At 45.1% G+C, this 21,327-nt stretch overlaps 1 protein-coding gene and 1 pseudogene across 1 annotated transcript in view; both read left to right on the plus strand.

Moving 5' to 3' along the window:
- Positions 1-21,327, plus strand: part of LOC120910546 (zinc finger protein 850-like) — a 1,103,195-nt gene that overhangs the window by 251,001 nt on the left and 830,867 nt on the right.
- On the plus strand, positions 965-19,948 carry LOC120909794 (annotated as a pseudogene).

Consider the following 21,327-nt stretch of genomic DNA (forward strand, 5'->3'; position numbering starts at 1 on the left):
CGAAGGGTCATCTTAAATTTTAATAAAACACGCCCACATTTTGAATTAGCGGGCTTACGCCGCCACACATACGTTACGCCGCCGTAACTAAGGGCGCAAGTTCTTTCTGCATACAGAACTTGCGCCCAAAGTTACGGCGGCGTACCGTATCTGACATACGTTATGCCGCGCCGGCAGATACTGCAATGTATCTGAATCCGGCCCAGTGACATTAATCCAACTGTCAATCCAGAACCCCTGGTTCATATACCAGATACATCCTAAAAATAGAGCCAATTATCCAACTTTCCACCCAGAACCTCTCATTTATAGACCAGATACATCCTAAATATAGAGCCATTTATCCAACTGTCCATGCAGAGCCTCTGGTTTATAGATCAGGTCCACTGTGCATATTGAGCCATTTATCTGGAGTTGCTAGATTGTAGAACAGACATAATAAATATGGAGATGGAGATCTTTTCCTGGCATATCGAGTAAAACACAAAGTCAGGAAAAAGAACATGATTGTACATACATAGGAAGTGATACTACAGCTTGAGAGGAAGTGATGTCAGGTGAAGACCTGGAAGTGATAGACAGGAAGTGATGTAACTAAGGAACAGGAAGTGATGTAGGGGGTCTAATAAAGGAAGTCCCGGGTGAGAGGTGAGTTGTGAGGAAGGAAAGAAAAGACGTTGTTGGAACTGGCAGCAAAGGAGGTAATCGCAATATAATTTATTTAGGACACAAGGATCTCTACAAGGATGTCATGATGGAGAATCAGCCACCCCTCACATCACCGGGTAAGAGGAGACTTTATTGTAAAGGAGAGAGCAGTACGGAGGCTCCACCTAGATCCCCCATCATCTGATAAACACATAGAAACAATGTATTCAGTCAGTGTGTGTGTTTCCTACAGATGGATCCAGTAATTGGAACCCACCAGAGAGATGTCCCCGTCCTCTGTATTCCCGGGACTCCACACAGGAGGATCACACCATCCCCCACCATCATCAGGTAGATGGGAGTGAGCAATTTGAACATAAATGTATTCTAAGCTATGAGATGATATTTTTCCATTAAATCTCTTACTCTATTTATATATTGTTCTTTCATCTTTGGGGTTTAGGGTGAAAGATTTCCCCCTCCTCTGTGTTCCCGGGATTCCATCCAGGAGGATCACACCATCCCTCACCATCATCAGGTAGGTGGGACTGGGCATCTAGACCTAAATATATATTCTAATCCATGAGATGACGTTCTTCTGTGTAGTCTTTTGTTTTTCTTCAACATCTGAAGTGCAGCCTTTGTTACCCCCCCATCCCCGTTTCTAGCTACTTTGAGCTCCCTACATTTTTTTCACCCCCATTTTTTGTTTTAATATACATTTGTTTTCTCTGTGGGTCTTAAGCCCAGTCACGTGTCATTGCGGATCCTCTTCATCTTTGTGCTCTTCCAACGGAGGGTGCATACTGAATGACGTGTCATTTGTGTCCTTTTATGTCTTCCTCGAGGTGACTTTAATAGATGTTTTCTATTCTTTTTGGTGTAGGGTGAAAAGCAGATTCATATAAAAGCTGAGGTTAAAGAAGAAGAAGAAGTAGAGACGTATGTGGGGGGTGATCAGCCGTCCACGGAGGAGGTTGGGATGATTATGAAAAGTGAACAGGAGGACATTTCTCTAACTTTCAACACAAGTAAGTAACAGATACTAATGTTAAATATGTGTTGGTCTTCTAAAGGGTTAATGTGTTGTGTTGCAAGAGTTACCACTTGGTGCTGTGACGTTCCTTCCCCTGCATGTGTCACTTCCTGTTGCTAAATCGGACCGGACTTTGTGGTATGTCCCTGTATGGGAGGTGAACTGAAATTTGTGGTGGCGTTTCCCCTTAGTGGGACCCCTGGATGGGTTCCAAGCAGGGCTGGGACAAGGGGTGGGCAGGAGAGATGGGCTGCCCTGGGCGCAATGGTTTACTGTAGAGATGGGGGCTCCTTCCTTCTGTTACAAGGCTGACAGGAGTAGCGACAGTGATGTTTACAAAGGAGCGACTGATCGGCATAGGATCTCCTAAACGTGCACATCATGAATGAGGAGTGGGTGCAGTTTGGCATCTTTGCCCTGGGCACTGGAAGACCTTGTCCCAGCACTGGTTGCAAGGACTGGAGTTTTGATGGAGCGCAATATGCACTTCATTACCTTCAATGGAAGGCATATGAGACATCACTGATCAAACAGACCCCTACAGACACATTAAAGGGTTAATTTGCCTAATACAGAAATTCCAGGAGGGGGGGAGGGGATCTGGTGTAAGTTCAGCTTTATAGTTCTTCTGTAGAGGGGATCTAACCCTTTAATAAACCATTGCACTAACAGCTTAGGTTGTCTCCACACTGATGGAGGAGGGATGGTGCCACCCTAGGACACCAGCATTGTAAATCTTGGAGGAAGGTTTTTTCTCCATATTTTGATGTTACAGTTGTACCCAGTTCCATGCCAGATCTCTGTGAAAGTGGTGACTGTTAGACAAAAGTGACTTTTTTTTCTTGCTGACTCAGCTTGGAGTCCATATATGATCTGCAAACTCTTCATCATATAAAATCCAGCCAATCCGATGTAGTAACAATCCACTAACACATTTTGGATAATGAAGCCTCAGTCATAACTATTTATTATTCTAGAATTAGCAGATCATATATGGACTCGGTGTGAAGACTTTTCTGATTGATTTTGGAGGGAGAACAGGAGCCCAGCTGTGAGATCGGCATTTCCACTTATTCCACCGACGGGGGGAGGAGCTAAAACTCCAGTTATTTGTCATCTACTGAGATTTTTTATATATTTTTTTTCCTTCTTTCCAACAGATGGATGTGATGTGAGGAATTCCTTGGAGAGACATCTTCTATTATCTGCTGATTGTAAGTCAGAAGATAATGTCATCACACAGGATCCTCCAGGAGGAAATCCAAATACACAAAATATACATCACAGACCTTCCTGTCCGGAGACATCAATGGATCCCTCTGATCAGGGGGAATCTTCTCATCAATCACATACTATGATTGTAAATATCCATGTAAGATCTCACACTGCAGATAGATCTACAGATCCTTCTAATCCCGAGGAATCTTCCTCACCCCATGAAGGAGATCACCGAGGTGACCATCTATTCCCATGTTCAGAGTGCGGGAAATCTTTCACTAACAAAGCAGACCTTGTTAAACATTTTAGAATTCATACAGGTGAGCGCCCTTATTCATGTTCAGAGTGCGGGAAATCTTTCATTAACAAAGGAAACCTTGTTAAACATCAGGGAATTCACACGGGTAAGCGTTCTTATTCATGTTCCGAGTGCGGGAAATCTTTCACTCGGAAAGAAGCCCTTGTTACACATCAAAGAATTCAAACATGCGAGCGTCCTTATTCATGTTCAGAGTGCGGGAAATCTTTCAATCAGAAACAACATCTTGTTACACATCAGAGAATTCACACAGATGAGCATCCTTATTCATGTTCAGAGTGCGGGAAATCTTTCACTAACAAAGCAGACCTTGTTAAACATCTTAGAATTCATACAGGTGAGCGTCCTTATTCATGTTCAGAGTGCGGGAAATCTTTCACTCAGAAAGCAGTTCTTGTTACACATCAAAGAATTCACACATGTGAGCGTCCTTATTCATGTTCAGAGTGCGGGAAATCTTTCACTAACAAAGCAGACCTTGTTAATCATTTTAGAATTCATACAGGTGAGCGCCCTTATTCATGTTCAGAGTGCGGGAAATATTTCACTCGGAGTGGAGTCCTTCTTAAACATCAGAGAATTCACACGGGCGAGCGTCCTTATTCATGTTCAGAGTGCGGGAAATCTTTCACTAACAAAGCAGACCTTGTTAAACATTTTAGAATTCATACAGGTGAGCGCCCTTATTCATGTTCAGAGTGCGGGAAATCTTTCAATCAGAAACAACATCTTGTTGCACATCAGAGAATTCACACAGATGAGCATCCTTATTCATGTTCAGAGTGCGGGAAATCTTTCACTAACAAATCAGACCTTGTTAAACATCTTAGAATTCATACAGGTGAGCGTCCTTATTCATGTTCAGAGTGTGGGAAATCTTTCACTCAGAACGGAGACCTTCTTAAACATCAGAGAATTCACATGGGCAAGCGTCCTTATTCATGTTCAGAGTGCGGGAAATCTTTCGCTAACAAAGGAAACCTTGTTAAACATCAGGGAATTCACACAGATGAGCATCCTTACTCATGTTCAGAGTGCAGGAAATCTTTCACTCAGAAAGAACATCTTGTTAAACATCTTAGAATTCATACAGGTGAGCGTCCTTACTCATGTTCGGAGTGCGGGAAATGTTTCACTCGTAATCAAAGCCTTAAGGAACACCAGAGATTTCACACTGGTGAGCTTCTTTATTCATGTTCAGCGTGCGCAAAATCTTTCACTCGGAAAGTAGACCTTGATACGCATAAAAAAACTCATACAGGTGGGCATCCTTATTCATGTCCGGAGTGCGGGAAATGTTTCACTCAGAAAGGAGACCTTGTTAAACATCAGAGAATTCACACGGGTGAGTGTTCATAATCATGTTCAGTGTAGGAAATCTTTCCTTAGGAAAAATAATCTTGTTGAGCATCAGAGAATTCACACGGGTAGGGTTGCCACCTCATCCCTTTAAAACAGAACACATATGAATTACACAGGTTCTGAGGCTAATTAAGGTGGTAATTAGACTCATTTGGTGCCATATCTGCATTAAATTAGCCTCAGAACCTGTGTAATGCATATGTGTTCTGTTTTAAAGGGATGAGGTGGCAACCCTACACACGGGTGAAAGTCCTTTTTCGTATTCAGAGTGCGGGAAATCTTTCACTAGGAAAGGAAACCTTTTGCAACACCAGAGAATTGATATGAGTGAGCTTCCTTATTGGTGTTGTAGAATTCAGGGATCTCCAGACTTCGGCCCTCCAGCTTTTTCTTAACTACACGTCGCATGAGGCATTGTAACACTGACATTCACAGACATGTCTAGGCATGGTGGGAATTGTAGTTCCTGAACATCTGGAGGGCCATAGTTTGGAGACCTCCCATGTCTGGCTAGTATCTCTATAGTCCCATGCTGACTCTGAGACCAAATCACAATTCCCCAGTTGAGGATCTGCAGTCAGGAAAGGGGCCAGTACATCCACCCATTCTTTCTCAGGCAGACCTTCCCTTTGTCAGGGCTGGGCTTCTAGAAGCTCTCTTCTCGGTGCTCAAGGCTGCTCAGCTGTCGGTTAATTACCAGCCACTCATTGTTTCCACAGTGGCTCACCTGGTTACCATTACCTGCCTCATCAGTCCAGCCTACAGCCAGCCCCTTCTGGCTATTTATACTGCCTTGTTCATGTCTTTTGTGCCTTCACCTTATTGAACATATCCTGAGTGTCTCTGCTGAGTTCCTGTTAAAACCACTTAACGCCCGCCCACTGTATATATACGTCCTGTTATTAAAGATGGATATCTCAGTAATGGCAGCAGCTGTTGCCACAACTGAGGTATCCATCTTTACAGTGGGCGGCCGTGTAAACGATAACGACGGTCTCCGCGGCGGATTCGCCGCGAGATCGCCGTTATCGGTGGCGGGACAGGGGCCTCCCGCCGCTTACCGGAGCCGTCTGTAGCAGCGGAGGAGATCGGATGCTGCCAGCTCGTGTGTGAGGACTTGAGTGAGGGCAAGATGGCCCCCACCCGTCCTCATAGCTCTGCTGGGCGGAAGTGACGTCAAAACGTCAGTCCCGCCCAGCCTCTTAACCACTTCCATACCGGGCACTTACGCCCCTTCCTGCCCAAGCCAATTTTCAGCTTTCAGCACTGTCGCACTTTGAATGACAATTGCGCGGTCGTGCTACACTGTACCCAAACAATTTTTTTATCATTTTGTTCCCACAAATAGAGCTTTCTTTTGGTGGTATTTGATCACCTCTGCGGTTTTTATTTTTTGCGCTATAAACAAAAGAAGAGTGACAATTTAAAAAAAAAAACACTTTTTTACTTTTTTATTTAATAAATATCACAATTTTTTTAAAAAAAACATTTTTTCCCTCAGTTTAGGCCGATACGTATTCTTCTACATATTTTTGTTAAAAAAAATCGCAATGATCATATATTGATTGGTTTGCGCAAAAGTTATAGCGTTTACAAAATAGCTGATAGATTTATGGCATTTTTATTTTATTAATTTTTTTACTAGTATTGGCGGCGATTTGCGATTTTTTTACTGTCACCGTGACATTGCGGCGAACACATCGGACACTTTTGACACGTTTTTGGCGCCATTCACATTTATACAGCGATTAATGCGATAAAAATGCACTAATTACTGTATAAATGTGACTGGCATTCAAGGGGTTAACACTAGGGGGTGAGGGAGGGGTTAATATGTATACCTGTATTGTGTTCTAACTGTGGGGGAAGGGGGGTGACTGGGGGAGGTGACCGATCTATGTCCCTATGTACAAGGGACACAGATCGGTCTCCTCTCTCCCCTGACAGGACGTGGAGCTCTGTGTTTACACCCCATCATTACACACAGAGCTCCACGTCCCTGCTCTGTCGTTACCGATCGCGGGTACCTGGCGGACATCGCGACCGCCAGGCTCGCGCATCGGCAACTCGGGGACGCGCCGGGCGCGCGCCCCCCAGTGGCCGCAGGAATACAGGACGTCATATGACGTCCTGTTGAATATTCAGAGTCACCGTGGAGCCGTCATTTGACGATGGCCCGGTACTCTACTGGTTAAAGAGACAATTTTTTTGTTGTCATTTTTTTAAATGACAAATTTTCCTTTTTTTTTTTTTTTTTTGCTTTTAAGTCTAAATTTGAGATCTGAGGTCTTTTTGACCCCAGATCTCATATTTAAGAGGACCTGTCATGAATGTTTACATTCCTTGTAATAGGAATAAAAGTGATAATTTTTTTTTTTATTTCAGTGTAAAAAATAATAAAATCAATAAAAATAAATAAGAAAAAAAATGTTTTTAAAGCGCCCCGTCCCGACGAGCTCGCGCGCAGAAGCGAACGCATACGCGAGTAGCGCCCGCATATGAAAACGGTATTCAAACCACACAAGTGAGGTATCGCCGCGATCGTTAGAGTGAGAGCAATAATTATAGCCCTAGAGCTACTCTGTAGCTCAAAAAATGCAACCTATAGAATTTTTTAAATGTCGCCTATCGAGATTTTTAAGGGTAAAAGTTTGACGCCACGCCACGAGCGGGCGCAATTTTAAAGCGTGACATGTTGGGTATCATTTTACTCGGCGTAACATTATCTTTCACAATATATAAAAAAATTGGGCCAAATTTATTGTTGTCTTATTTTTTAATTCAAAAAAGTGAATTTTTTCCAAAAAAAGTGCGCTTGTAAGACCGCTGCGCAAATACGGTGTTACAAAATGTATTGCGATGACCGTCATTTTATTCTCTAGGGTGTTAGAAAAAAAATATATATAATGTTTGGGGGTTTTAAGTAATTTTCTAGCAAAAAAAACTTTTTTAGTCTTGTAAACAGCGAATCTGAAAAACACCTTCTGTCCTTAATGCCGCGTACACACCATCACTTTATGTGATGAAAAAAAATGACGTTTTTAAAAACGTCACTTTAATTGACTGTGTGTGGGGGAAAACGTCGTTTTATGTCTTGTAAAAAACGACCAAAAAAAATTGAAGCATGCTTCAATTTTATGTGTCGTTTTTCAAAAGTGCACTTTTTACTTCACAGAAATTGACCGTGTGTAGCAAAAAACGTCGTTTTCTAAGACGTTTTTTCATCCACGCATGCCCAGAAGCTACTTATGAAGCAAGCAAGTAGAACGTAACCTCACTTTGCAAGATCATTGTGAGAAAATGATGGTGTGTAGGCAACTTCGTCTTTGAAAATTGAAGTTTCAAAAACGTCATTTTTTACTTCACAGAAAGTGTCGTTTTTTTTCATCACATAAAGTGATGGTGTGTACGCGGCATAAGTGGTTAAAGACTTTGCCCGGCTGACGTCCCTTCTGGTTCCTGATCTTTGGATTCAGACTACGCTGATCTCTGGCTTCCTGATTACCGGCTCATCTGATAACCGGTTTTGGCTTCAGAACCCTGGCTTATGTTTTGATCATGTTCCTGATCTGTACTATTTGTCTCTATTATAATAAAGGTGTGATATTTTTTTTACTGTATTATCTGTCTCAGTCTGATTCCTGGTTCCTGACACCCTTGTTGCAATCCACTCAGACATTGTCATAGAAGCTTCAACATTATCCGTGGCTGTCATTTTTTTCCATGGTCCATGCACTGCTTTCCGCGGGTCAACTCTTTACACCGGAGCCATTTCCCAGCCTGATGGGTCACTGCCTTCTGTAAACCCCACTGTCTGTTCAACCAGTGAGAAGTTTGTCTCTTGTTGAGCAGCGACTGTCTGTGCCAGGACCTGCTCCTGGTGGGCCTGTGCTTGCGTATTATTCAGTATCAGTTGCTTAATTAGTTCCTCCATTGCTTTATCTGATGCTTTTATAGCCTGGGCAGCTTTAACCCAGAATAGCAGCAAATACTCTTGCGCACAAGTGTGACGTCCGGGTGATCTAATGTTCAAAAGGATAATTTCTCAGGCCTTGCTGCCCTCCAAGATAGAGGTATCCTAGCAGTTAAGAAAATTAATAGCGAAAAGAGGGCGGACCGACCTTGTGTATTATCCTTAGTAAATTTTTTATTAAAAACTACTCACAAACATCTGAAGGAAAACTGCTTTGTAAAAGCCTCCAAGTGATGGCAATTAGTCTAGGTACGACAGTAGCCAGTTGGTAGAGGAGAGAACATCAGGACCACCGCTGGCTGACGCGTTTCAAAGGGATAGCTTCTTCCGCAGAGCCTAGCAGTGATGACTCCATCAGCTTATTATATACATGTGTGCATTCATAGGACACATCCCAAGGACCCCACCCACTGCAAGCAGTGGCGGCTGGTGCACAACATTTTTGGGGGGGGCGCAAACAAACGAAAAAAAAAAACAATTGCAGCCTCACTGTGCCCATCAAACGCAGCCACTGTGCCATCAATTGTCACCACTGTGCCATGCCATCAAACTCAGCCACTGTGCCCATCAATTGTCGCCACTGTGTCCTGTAATTGTCGCCACTGTGCCCTGTAAAATCCAAATTTTACTCCAGAGCCTCTGTTTTTTAGACCAGATACATCCCAGATATAGAACCATTTATCCAACTGTCCAGCCAGAGCCTCTGGTTTATAGACCGGATACATCCTAAATATAGAGCCATTTATCCAACTGTCCATCCAGAACCTCTGGTTTACAGACCAGATACATCCTAAATATAAAACCATTTATCCAACTGTCCATTCAAAGCTTCTGGTTTATAGATCAGATACATCATAAACATAGAACTGTAGCGGTACCCCCATAAGGGCTGCGAATGGACTCTGTACCCTACTTATTACCTTGACTCTGCAAATCCTCTCTTACCTCTGACACCCTGGGTTCCATCATGTCACCAGCTGTGGTAGTAAATAGAGACTCACAAAATATTAAAGAAACAGTTCAAATATGTTTACTGTAGTATCAAAACACAAGATACATAAGTATATCAACTTTAGTCAATAATGAAAACACTCCTGTATACACCGCCCTTTATCTCAAACTTCTGTCTAGTAAACATAATATATTGGCATAAGGTTCCCTAAATTATGAATGAACACGAGTATTAACTCAAAACAGAGACCTATGAGAACAGGTTAACAGAAGAGTAAACACCTGGCACTATGGCTACTTTCACACTGGGGCGGTGGGGGCGTTGGCGGTAAAGCGCTGGTATTTTTGGCAGCGCTTTGCCGTCGTTTTTGCAGTGCTATTCGGCCACTAGCGGGGCACTTTTAACTCCCGCTCGCGGCCGAAAAGGGGTTAAAACCACCGCTCCTCAAAGATGCGGCTGGCAGGACTTTGTTTTACCATCCTGCCACCGCACCTCAGGCTTTCACACTGGAGTGAAAGGAGCGGCTTTTTCAGGGCACTTTTTTTTAGCACTATAGCCCCTGTAAAGCAACTCAGTGTGAACGTAGCCTATATCTTATGTGTCAGGTCTCTCCCTTTTGCAGGGGCGTCGTAAGGGCGTGGCTTGGAGGGCTGGAGCCCGAATGGGTCCCCGAAAAGCCTCGAGTCTATGCAGCATTGCATTAAATTGTTAGCCCCGAGTGTCTGGGAGTCGGGACCTGCCGAAAGTGGCCGAGTGGGGCCGAGTGCCGCCAGCGCAGAGTGTCGCAGCGTACGGCCGAGTGCCATAGATAGAAGGCACCGCCTTCTGGAGCCTGCAGCGCCAATGTCGGGACGGGTGGCGTCCATCATAGGCGCTGCAGGCTCCACGGCATCCCTGTTCAGGCGGGTGGCTCTCCTCTTCTCCTCGGCTCCTCTCTGACTGACTGCCAGTGCCTGCTGTGACCGCACACCACGGCTGAGGCTGAGCTAAGGTAGGTCAGTGTGTGGAGCTGTTACTGATCTTTTTTTAAATGATATTATTTGTAAAAGCTCTTCATATAGGTTCACGGTGAACCTATATGAAGAGCTTTTACAAGTACCGTATTTATCGGCGTATACCGCGCACTTTTTTGCCCTGAAAATCAGGGCAAAATCAAGGGTGCGCGATATACGCCGATACCCGCTTTCCCGAGCCGAGTTTGAATACTGCGACGGCATATACCGAGCGCAGTACACTCGTGTATAGTCGGGCAGTCTCGAGCCTGCCCGACTATACACAAGTGTACTGCGCTTGGTATATTCCGGCGCAATATTCAAACTCGGTGCGGGAAAGCGGGAAACGAGCGAGGAGGAATGCCGCAGAAGGACACCGGACCCGACAAGAGGACACCCGAAGCCGCAGACGGACCCGACGAGGCCGCCGATGGACGCCGCGCAAGACACCAAAACTGTAAGTACAAAATCCTTTTTTCCACAGGAATTTCTGGCCAACTTTAGGGGTGCTCGCTATACGCGGGAGCGCGCTATACCCCAATAAATACGGTAATATCATTTAAAAAAAGATCACCTGTTCTGTTCACCTGTCTGTTCTTGGAAAATTCATATGTAAGTCAGTGTATGTAGGTCAGGCAGGTCAGTGTATGCAGGTCAGGTCAGTGTATGCAGGTCAGGTCAGTGTATGTAGGTCAGGCAGGTCAGTGTATGCAGGTCAGGTCAGTGTATGCAGGTTATGTCAGTGTGTGTGTGTGCATACATATACATATACATATATATATATATATATATATACACATACACACACGTAGGTCAGGGTATGTGTGTCAGGTAGGTCACCCCGCGCCACTCCACCGACCGTGCCCGAACTACCCCCCCCCCCCCCCCGGCTTGGCTTGGCTTCGGGCTGAAGCCCCTGGTCTTTTTGGCACCTAGCAACGCCCCTGCCCTTTTGCCTCCTCAGTGCAAGGGCCAGCAATCCTGCTCAATATTGAAAACAGTATAAACAATATTATATTCAATAGGACGGCTCCCTGTAGCAGTTCAATGCAATATGAGCAGATGAGGAGAGAAATTTATAAAAAAATTGTCAATAAAGTAATCCAAAAGAGTAAGGGCCCTTTCACACGTACAGGTCCTGTGAGGATCCATTCCTTTAACACCCGCTTGCTCAGCGGGGATCGCTCTGTTTGATACCCGCTGAGCCGGCAGACGACAGGGCGGTCCCTGCACACTGTGCAGGGACCACCCTGTCAGATCTCCGCTCTCCTCTATGGGGGGGATCGGATGAACATGCCGGTCCGCTGCACTGAAGAAGCGATGCTGTCTGCAAAGATCCCTCTGTGAATAGCTGTCTGCCTCCCCGCTGTGTAGGCCACAAATTGTCAGCTACTCCCTGTCACACAGGCCTCTTGTGGCAGAGTCAGAATGGTGTCCAGATAGAGCAATCTGGGCCGCGCTCGCCCTTTTTATATCCTCTCCCAGCAGTCTGTTCGGTGCACAGAGAAATTGTCTCTAACTTACAAGCATAATAGCTGACCTTGGCTACAGAACCATTTATCCAACTGTCCATCCAGAGCCCCTGGTTCATAAACATACATTGTGCATATTGAGCCGGATTGTAGAACAGACACATAATAAATGTAGATATGTAAATATTTTCCTGTTATATCAAGTAGAACATGGAGACAGGAAAAGCGTAATTGTACAGACACAGGAAGTGATATTACAGCTGGAGAGGAAGTGATGTCAGGTGCAGACAGGAAGTGATGTAACTAAGGTACAGGAAGTGATGTAGGGTTTAATAAATGATTTCCTGGGTGAGAGGTGAGTTGTGAGGAAGGAAAGATAAAACGTTGGAATTGGCAGCAGAGGAGGTAATCCCATAATAATTTATTTAGAAGGACACAAGGACGTCATGATGGAGAATCAGCCACTCCTCACATCACCGGGTAAGAGGAGACTTTATTGTAAAGGAACGAGCAGTACGGAGGATCCACCTAGATCCCCCATCATCTGATAAACACATAGAAACAATGGCCCAGATTCTCAAAGGGCTTACGACGGCGCAACGCCATTTGCGCCGCCGTAAGTCCTAATCTGGGCCGTCGTATCTATGCGACTGATTCTTAGAATCAGTTACGCATAGATATCCATTAGATCTGACAGGCGTAAGGCTTTTACGCTGTCAGATCTTAAATGCATTTTTTTTTTTCCGCCGCTAGGTGTCGCCTCCGGCGTTTTCCCCGTCGTTTATGCAAATTAGCTATTTACGCGAAATTCCCGAACGTACGCGCGGTCGACGCAGTGAAGTTACTACGTTTCCGTATCTTTTTCTCTTTTAAAAATTTACGTTGTTTGCGTAAGTCGTCCGTGAATGGCGCTGGACGCCATTTTCGTTAACGTCGAAACCAATGACGTCCTTGCGACGTCATTTAGCGCAATGCACGTCGGGAAATTTTAGGGATGACGCATGCGCAGTACGATCGGCGCGGGAACACGCCAAATTTAAATGATCCACGCCCCCTACCCGGATCATTTGAATTAGGCGGGCTTGCGCCGGAGGATTTGCGATACGCCGCCCCAACTTTAGAGGCAAGTGCTTTGTGAATCAAGCACTTGCCCGTAAAACTTGCGGCGGCGTAACGTAAATGAGATACGTTACTCTGCCGCTTTATTACGCCCATCTACGAGAATCTGGGCCAATGTATTCAGTCAGTGTGTGTGTTTCCTACAGATGGATCCAGTAATGGGAACCCACCAGAGAGATGTCCTCTGCATTCCTGGGGTTCCACACAGGAACATCAAACCATCCCTCGCCATCATCAGGTAGGTGGGACTGAACAATTAGAAATAAAATACCTTGTAGAATTCTACGCTTCGAAATAACATTCTTCTATTTCATCTCTTGTTTCCTTTTATTAATCTGTTTTATCACATTTGGGGTTTAGGGTGAACAACTGGAAGATATCAAAGTTGAGGTTAAAGTAGAAAAAGAAGAGAAATCCGGGGATCAGCAGTCTACGGAGGAGGGTCATCCTCTGTATTCCTGGGATTCCACACAGGAAGATCACATCATCCCTCACCATCATCAGGTAGATGGGACTGAGCTTAGAACTCAAAAGTATTCTAAGCTATGAGATGATATTTTATAATTAAATCTCTTGCTCTTTTTTTTTTTTTCTTTCATCTTTTGGGTTTAGGTTGAGAGATTTCCCCCTCCTCTGTGTTCCCGGGATTCCATACAGGAGGATCACACCATCCCTCACCATCAGGTAGGTGGGGCTGGGCATCTAGACCCAAATATGTATTCTTAAAGCGGGAGTTCACCCATTTCTGTTTTTTTTCCTCTTTTCCCCATAGCTGGATGCTCGTTTTGTCTAGGGGAATCGGCTATTTGTTTTAAAATATGAGCAGTACTTACCCGTTTTCGAGATGCATCCTCTCCGTCGCTTCCGGGTATGGGTCTTCGGGAGCGGGCGTTCCTTCTTGATTGACAGTCTTCCGACGGTCGCATCCATCGCGTCACTAGTAGCCGAAAGAAGCCGAACGTCGGTGCGGCTCTATACTGCGCACCGACGTTCGGCTTCTTTCGGAAAATCGTGACGCGATGGATGCGACCGTCGGAAGCCTCTCGGAAGACTGTCAATCAAGAAGGAACGCCCAGTCCCGCAGCCCATACCCGGAAGCGACGGAGAGGATGCATCTCGTAAACGGTAAGTACGGATCATATTTTAAAACAAATAGCCGATTCCCCTAGACAAAACGAGCATTAATCTAAGGGGAAAATGTGTTCTCCATGGGTGAACCTCCGCTTTAAGCCCAGACACATGTGATCACGGGTTCCTTTTCCTCCTTGTGTTCTGCCAACGAGGGGGGGAGGGAGGGTGCATACTAAATGACGTGTCATTTGTGTCCCTTATGTCTGTGGTCAGTTGCCTTTAATAGATGTTTTCTATTATTTTTTGGTGTAGGGTGAAGAACGGATTAATATAAAAGCTGAGGTTAAAGAAGAAGAAGTAGAGACGTATGTGGGGGGTGATCAGCCGTCCACGGAGGAGGTTGGGATGATTATGAAAAGTGAACAGGAGGACATTTCTCTACCTTTTGACACAGGTAGGTAACCGACACTCTGGAAAGAAACGGTCAAAGTCTCATTTTACTTCTAAGTATAAGTATTGTAGCTTAAAAACTATTGTACTTTGCACAACGGCTTTAAATCAATATCGATGACATGGTATTTATAAGAGCTATTTTATCTAGGGGAAGTTCCCAAAACATGGCCCATTGGGGGTACTTGAGGACTGAGGTTGAGAACCATTGCATTAAAGAACCTATTGTTTAAGAGTGACAGTCTGTGTTACTTTGGAAGAGAAGGGACTTTACAATGTATTGGGGAGAACTGGGGAACAGAATGTACAGTTCAGTTAAGTCTTGATGTCATGGAGTGAAGAGTGATAAGAAGAGGCCTCCAGTTTGGGGCAGAGAGAATGGTGGTGGCCGATGACAGAGGTTCTGTAGGTAAGAGTAGTTTGGCACTTGGCTGGGCCCCTATGTTAGGGCCCACTGCAGAACAGAACCCTCCTAGGGGCTATACTTAGAACCATGGTGTGAAATTCCTTGCAAATTGAGTGTGGTGTGTAGTGCCTGGCTACTTGCATAGCAGGTGCTGCTGTACATTTAGAGGGGGTCAGAGAGTTAGTTGCCTCTGACCATGTTTATTTGGCTAAATTTAGGGCCTCTGGCTGTACTGTGTGTCCATGCTTGTTGTCTGGGGACCATCACCCCCCGAACAACAGGTGGCAGCAGTGAGGTCAGGGTCGTGTGGATGCTTCCCTTCAGCAGACAATCAGGAGGGTTGATCGCCGCGCTGTGCATGCTGGGAGGTGGTATTTAGGGGGAAGACGCCATTGGTTCGGGGTCGTCGTCTTTGCCGCCATCCGCCTCGGCAGTCGTCCCACAACCCCCACGTGTGTGGCCCTCCTGGCCCGGGGTGTGTGCTAGAGTGTTCCTGGCTCCGGGACCACGTTGGTTCGGAGCAACTAAACTACCTGTAGGCCCCGTAGGGTCTGCAACTTGCAAGAGGTCCTGTGCTGTCCTTCCCGAGGGAGGAAGCCGACCGATGAAGAACCTGTCCGGGGGAATATCGAGCACGAGGCTGGTATCTCAGGAGGGGCCTGTTGCTTCATCGAAGGACCCATAGTTTCTGGGAGGCTGGATGATGGTCGCCTACCAGTCCCGAAATCACTAAAGCTGTTTGAAGGAGATCCGGGTGCTAAATTCAGTTGGAGAAGGATTTTGGACCAAGAATATCTCCACCCTTTGGGAAGGTCTGTGGCAGGGACTTTGCTAAAGCTCCGAGTGACACCCTGGTTGCCAGGCTGGTGAGAGAGGCCTATCCAGGTGCACTGTACCCACTCTGGCTAGAGTGGCGAAGAAAGTTGTCGTTGGAAGCAGGACTGTTTCCAGTAACCAGTTAACCCTGAATCCGCCATCTTCCACTTCTTCTATCTCTTCACCTATTACTACTTTTACCATTTTACCCCATTGTGTAATAAAGCACAGAAAATACATCGACAGTGTGGACATTAACTTTATTACATCTCTCATCCAGTACCCTAGACAGTGAAAAGATAGAGGTAACGTGCCACCCAAATCATTCCAGCAGCTCCTTCAGGGGTAGTGCTATACGTGGTTCCCATCTTTGCCATGTGCTGGGTTGTAATCCATGCCAAGCTGGCCATCTGGAGTACTGATCTGCTCAGTGAAAAATGATATGAACACATGCTTCTTGTACTGTACTCTTCACATATTTTTCATCAGATTCATTACCTTTATAATCCGGTATAAGTGAATGCAATCTCCCTACCACCTTTTCTATTTATACAGTTTTCATGGAGTGCAGAGCTTTACAATATTTATTATCCATGAATAGTTTATACAGAGTTATCACAGATACGGGTACACCGGTGTATATATTATCACTTCCGGGTCCGGCTGTCACTTTCCCGGGTTGTTGTGGTTGAGGGGAAAAAGCGAATGGGGCGCAATATGTACTTCATTACCTTCAATGGAAGGCAGATGAGACATCACTGGTCAAACAGACCCCTAAAGTCACATTAAAGGGTTAGTTTGTCTAATACAGAAAAACTGTAAAGGTGACCGAACACCGGGCCCCCTTCACCCCCCACCCCCGGTCCTCACTGTACTTACCATCAGCCATCCTCTACTATCAGGACTCTCTCACCGCTCCAATGGTCGGGGGATATGAAATACCCCACTGCTCTGTCTTCTCCATACTGAGCTGCCAGGATGGACCAGATGGATTCTGATTGGTCAGCGCCATCACATGTAAAGCGGGGTCCAGGAGGATAGGGAGGGGATCTGGGGGTTTACTCTTATAATCAATCAGGATTGATCAGGAAAGCAGACGATCGGCTCTCTTCTGCTGACGTCTGTCAGTGCGAGTGGAGGAAAAGCTGATAAATGGCTCTTCCTGTTTACGCTGTGATTGGACATAGCTGATCACATGGTGAAGAGCCTACATCAGAGGCTATTTACCTAGATTGGAGATGCGGTGTGTCAGACTGACACACCACACCAACGATCACCGCGCTGTGCGCCCCCCGTGGCTTATCCTTCTGGAAGTCATATGATGCCCAGTCAGGATAACTAAACCATTTTACAGCCATCACTCTGCTATGGGGCGGGCGGGAAGTGGTTAATAAACCATTGCACTAACAGCTTAGGTTGTCTCCACACTGATGGAGGAGGGATGGTGCCACCCTAGGACACCAGCATTGTAAATCTTGGAGGAAGGTTTTTTTTTCCCGTATTTTGATGTTAGGCCATGTACACACGACCATTTGTAATGGTCTAGAAAAAACTTTTTTTTTTTGCGTCGTGATTCTTGTCAAGCCTGCCTTGCCTACACACAATTGTGAAACAATAAATTCTAGAGCAAAGCGCGGTGACGTACAACACGTACGACGGCACTATAAAGGGGAAGTTCCATTCGGATGGCGCCACCATTTGGGTTTCTTTTGCCGATTTTGTGTTAGTAAAAGTTTGGTGAGAGACGATTCACGCTTTTCAGTCTTCATGCTTTTCAGTCTGTTAAAGCGTGACGAATGTGCCATCTCCATTACAAATGCTAGTTTTACCAGAACGAGCGCTCCCATCTCATAACTTCTCTGAGCATGCGTGTTTTTTTCCCGTCGTTGAAGCCTACACACGATTAGGGTGACCACGTTTCCAAACTACCATTCAGGGACACCCTCCCTTCACAAAAATCAGCTTGTCACAGCACAGTGATTGGACACAAGAGGCGGGATTTATGATTTCTCCAATCACAAGCAGGGGGCGGGGATTGTGCTCCTTTAGGCATTCCCAGCCAGGACAAGTACTGTCAGTGAGTAAAGCGGTGATGTGGCGGCCATTTATGGGGGCATTAGTTTGGCTTGGGGGGTGGCTGTGTCAGTTTCAATTCCAGGAAACTGTATTGTCCTGGAATGAAGGTGCCCGGGACAGACCTGCAAAATGCGGGACTGTCCCGGGCAATCCAGGACACGTGGTCACCCTACACACGATCATTTTTTCACGACGTGAAAAACGACAATGACATTTTTGAGCATTTTCTACATTTTTAATGGCCATTTTTCACATCGCGAAAAATGCTCTGGAGCCCACGCATGATCGTTTTAATGACAAAAAAAATGAAAAACGGTCGTGTGTACGCGTCATTACAGTTGTTCCCAGTTCCATGCCAGAGCTCTGTGAAAATGTTGACTGTTATGCCTCGTACACACGGTCGTACTTTTGACCGTGCAAAAGTCCTTCTGATTTTCATGGGACTTCCAACAAAAAAAGTCCAATGGAGGCCACACACGGCCGGACTTTCCGGGAATAAAAGCCTGTTTGACTTTTTTTCTCTGAAAGTCCGGTCGTGTGTACGAGGCATTTTTGCAACGTGACTTTTTTTTCTTGCTGACTCAGCTTGGAGTCCATATATGATCTGCAAACTCTTCATCATATAAAATCCAGCCAATCCGATGTAGTAACAATCTACTAACGTGTTTTGGATAATGAAGCCTCAGTCATAACTATTTATTATTCTAGAATTAGCAGATCATATATGGACTCGGTGTGAAGACTTGTCTGATTGATTTTGGAGGGAGAACAGGAGCCCAGCTGTGAGATCGGCATTTCCACTTATTCCATCGACGGGGGGAGGAGCTAAAACTCCAGTTATTTGTCATCTACTGAGTTTTTTATATATTTTTTCCTTCTTTCCAACAGATGGATGTGATGTGAGGATCTCCTCGGAGAGACATCTTCTATTATCTGCTGATTGTAAGTCAGAAGATAATGTCATCACACAGGATCCTCCAGGAGGAAATCCAAATACACAAAATATACATCACAGACTTTCCTGTCCGGAGACATCAATGGATCCCTCTGATCAGGGGGAATCTTCTCATCAATCACATACTATGATTGTAAATATCCATGTATCTCACAATGCAGATAGATCAACAGAACCTTCTAATCCCGAGGAATCTTCCTCACCCCATGAAGGAGATCACCGAGGTGACCATGAATTCTCATGTTCAGAGTGCGGGAAATGTTTCAATCAGAAAGAAAAACGTATTCGGCACCAAAGACTACACACAGGAGAACGTCCTTATTCATGTTCAGAGTGCGGGAAATCTTTCTCTCGGAAGGATAATCTTGATAGACACCAAAAACTTCACACGGGTGAGCGTCCTTATTCATGTTCAGGCTGCGGGAAATCTTTCAGTGAAAAAGATTATCTTGTTAGACACCAGAGAATTCACATGGATAAGCGTCCCTATTCATGTTCAGAGTGCGGGAAATCTTTCATTCAGAAAAGAGACCTTGTTACTCATCAAAGAATTCACACAGGTGAGCGTCCTTTTTCATGTTCAAAGTGCGGGAAGTCATTTACTCAGAAAGGAGTCCTTGTTAAACATCAGAGACTTCACACAGGTGAGCGTCCTTTTTCATGTTCAAAGTGCGGGAAGTCATTTACTCAGAAAGGAGTCCTTGTTAGACATCAGAGACTTCACACAGGTGAGCATCTTTATTCGTGTTCAGAGTGCTGGAAATCTTTTTCTGATAAAAGACACCTTGTTGAACATCAGAGAATTCACACAGGTGAACGTCCTTATTGCTGTTCAGAGTGCGGGAAATGTTACACTCAGAAAGGACATCTTGTTAAACATCAGAGAATTCACACAGGTGAGCATCCATAATCATGTTCAGAGTGCGGGAAATCTTTCACTAGGAAAGGAAACCTTTTGCAAGACCAAAGAATTGATATGAGTAGGCTTCCTTATTGATGTTGTAGATCAGGGATCTCCAGACTTCGGCCCTCCAGCTGTTGCAGAACTACACATCCCATGAGGCATTGTAATACTCTGACATTCACAAACATGACTAGGCATGGTGGGAATTGTAGTTTCTGAACATCTGGAGGGTCATAGTATGAAGAGCTCTGTTATAGACGAGTCAGCCTGGTGCAGGTTTAGGAGCGGGTTAATAGTAGAGGGCGGAGACATGTTTATTAAGCAGCTGGTCAGAGAGGCTGGTGGACGTCTGTTCAATATTGAGTTGGCCCCACCCTTTGCAGCTATAACAGCTTCAACTCTTCTGGGAAGGCTGTCCACAAGGTTTAGGAGGGTGTCTATGGGAATGTTTGACCATTCTTCCAGAAGTGTATTTGTGAGGTCAGGCACTAATGTTGGACGAGAAGGCCTGGCTCACAATCTCTACTGTAATTCATCCCAAAGGTGTTCTATCAGGTTGAGGCTTAGCTCTGTCAAAGCGCCAGCCATGAACTCGGCTCGCCCTCAAAGCAAAACGGTCACTCCCGGCCTGGCTAGTATTTCTGCCTTTAGTAATGTATAGTCCCATGCTGACTCTGAAACCAAATCACAATTCCCCAGTTGAGGATCTGCAGTCAGGAAAGGGGCCAGTACATCCACCCATTCTTTCTCAGGCAGACCTTCCCTTTGTCAAGGCTGGGCTTCTAGAAGCTCTCTTCTCAGTGCTCAAGGCTGCTCAGCTGTCGGTTAATTACCAGCCACTCATTGTTTCCACAGTGGCTCACCTGGTTACCATTACCTGCCTCATCAGTCCAGCCTACAGCCAGTCCCTTCTGGCTATTTATACTGCCTTGTTCATGTCTTTCGTGTGCCTTCACCTTATTAAACATATCATGAGTGTCTCTGCTGAGTTCCTGTTAAAGACTTTGCCCGGCTGACGTCCCTTCTGGTTCCTGATCTTTGCTTCCGACTCCGCTGATCTCTGGCTTCCTGATTACCGGCTTGTCTGATTACCAGTTTTAGCTTCCGTACCCTGGCTTATATTTTGACTATGTTTGTGATCTGTACTATTTTTTTTCTGTTAAAAAAATTTTGTTTGGAAAAAAGAAAAAAATCCGTTGGAACAAAAATGGGAACTTACAGTATATTATCCACAAAATAAAGTAACTAGACCACAATGATTTATAGTGATGTCTAATGTGTAAGTTTACTACGAAAGGGCATGAAGGATATTAATTAAATGAGTGCGGTGTATTTTGCTAACCAGAACTTGTCCAAAACTGTCTCCTGTAATTTTTACTTTTTTGACACGTTTTTGGTTAATTCACATGTTAAAGGAGGCTTCCAGATTCAAATAATCCCCCGCAAACAACCACCAGACAAGGGTTGTGGGGATGAGGCCCTTGCCCCCATCAACATGGGGACAAGGTGCTTTGGGGGACCCCAAAGCACCCTCTCAATATTTATGGGGCAAACAGCC

The sequence above is a fragment of the Rana temporaria genome, chromosome 8 (assembly GCF_905171775.1).
Source record: "Rana temporaria chromosome 8, aRanTem1.1, whole genome shotgun sequence".
Taxonomy (NCBI): domain Eukaryota; kingdom Metazoa; phylum Chordata; class Amphibia; order Anura; family Ranidae; genus Rana; species Rana temporaria.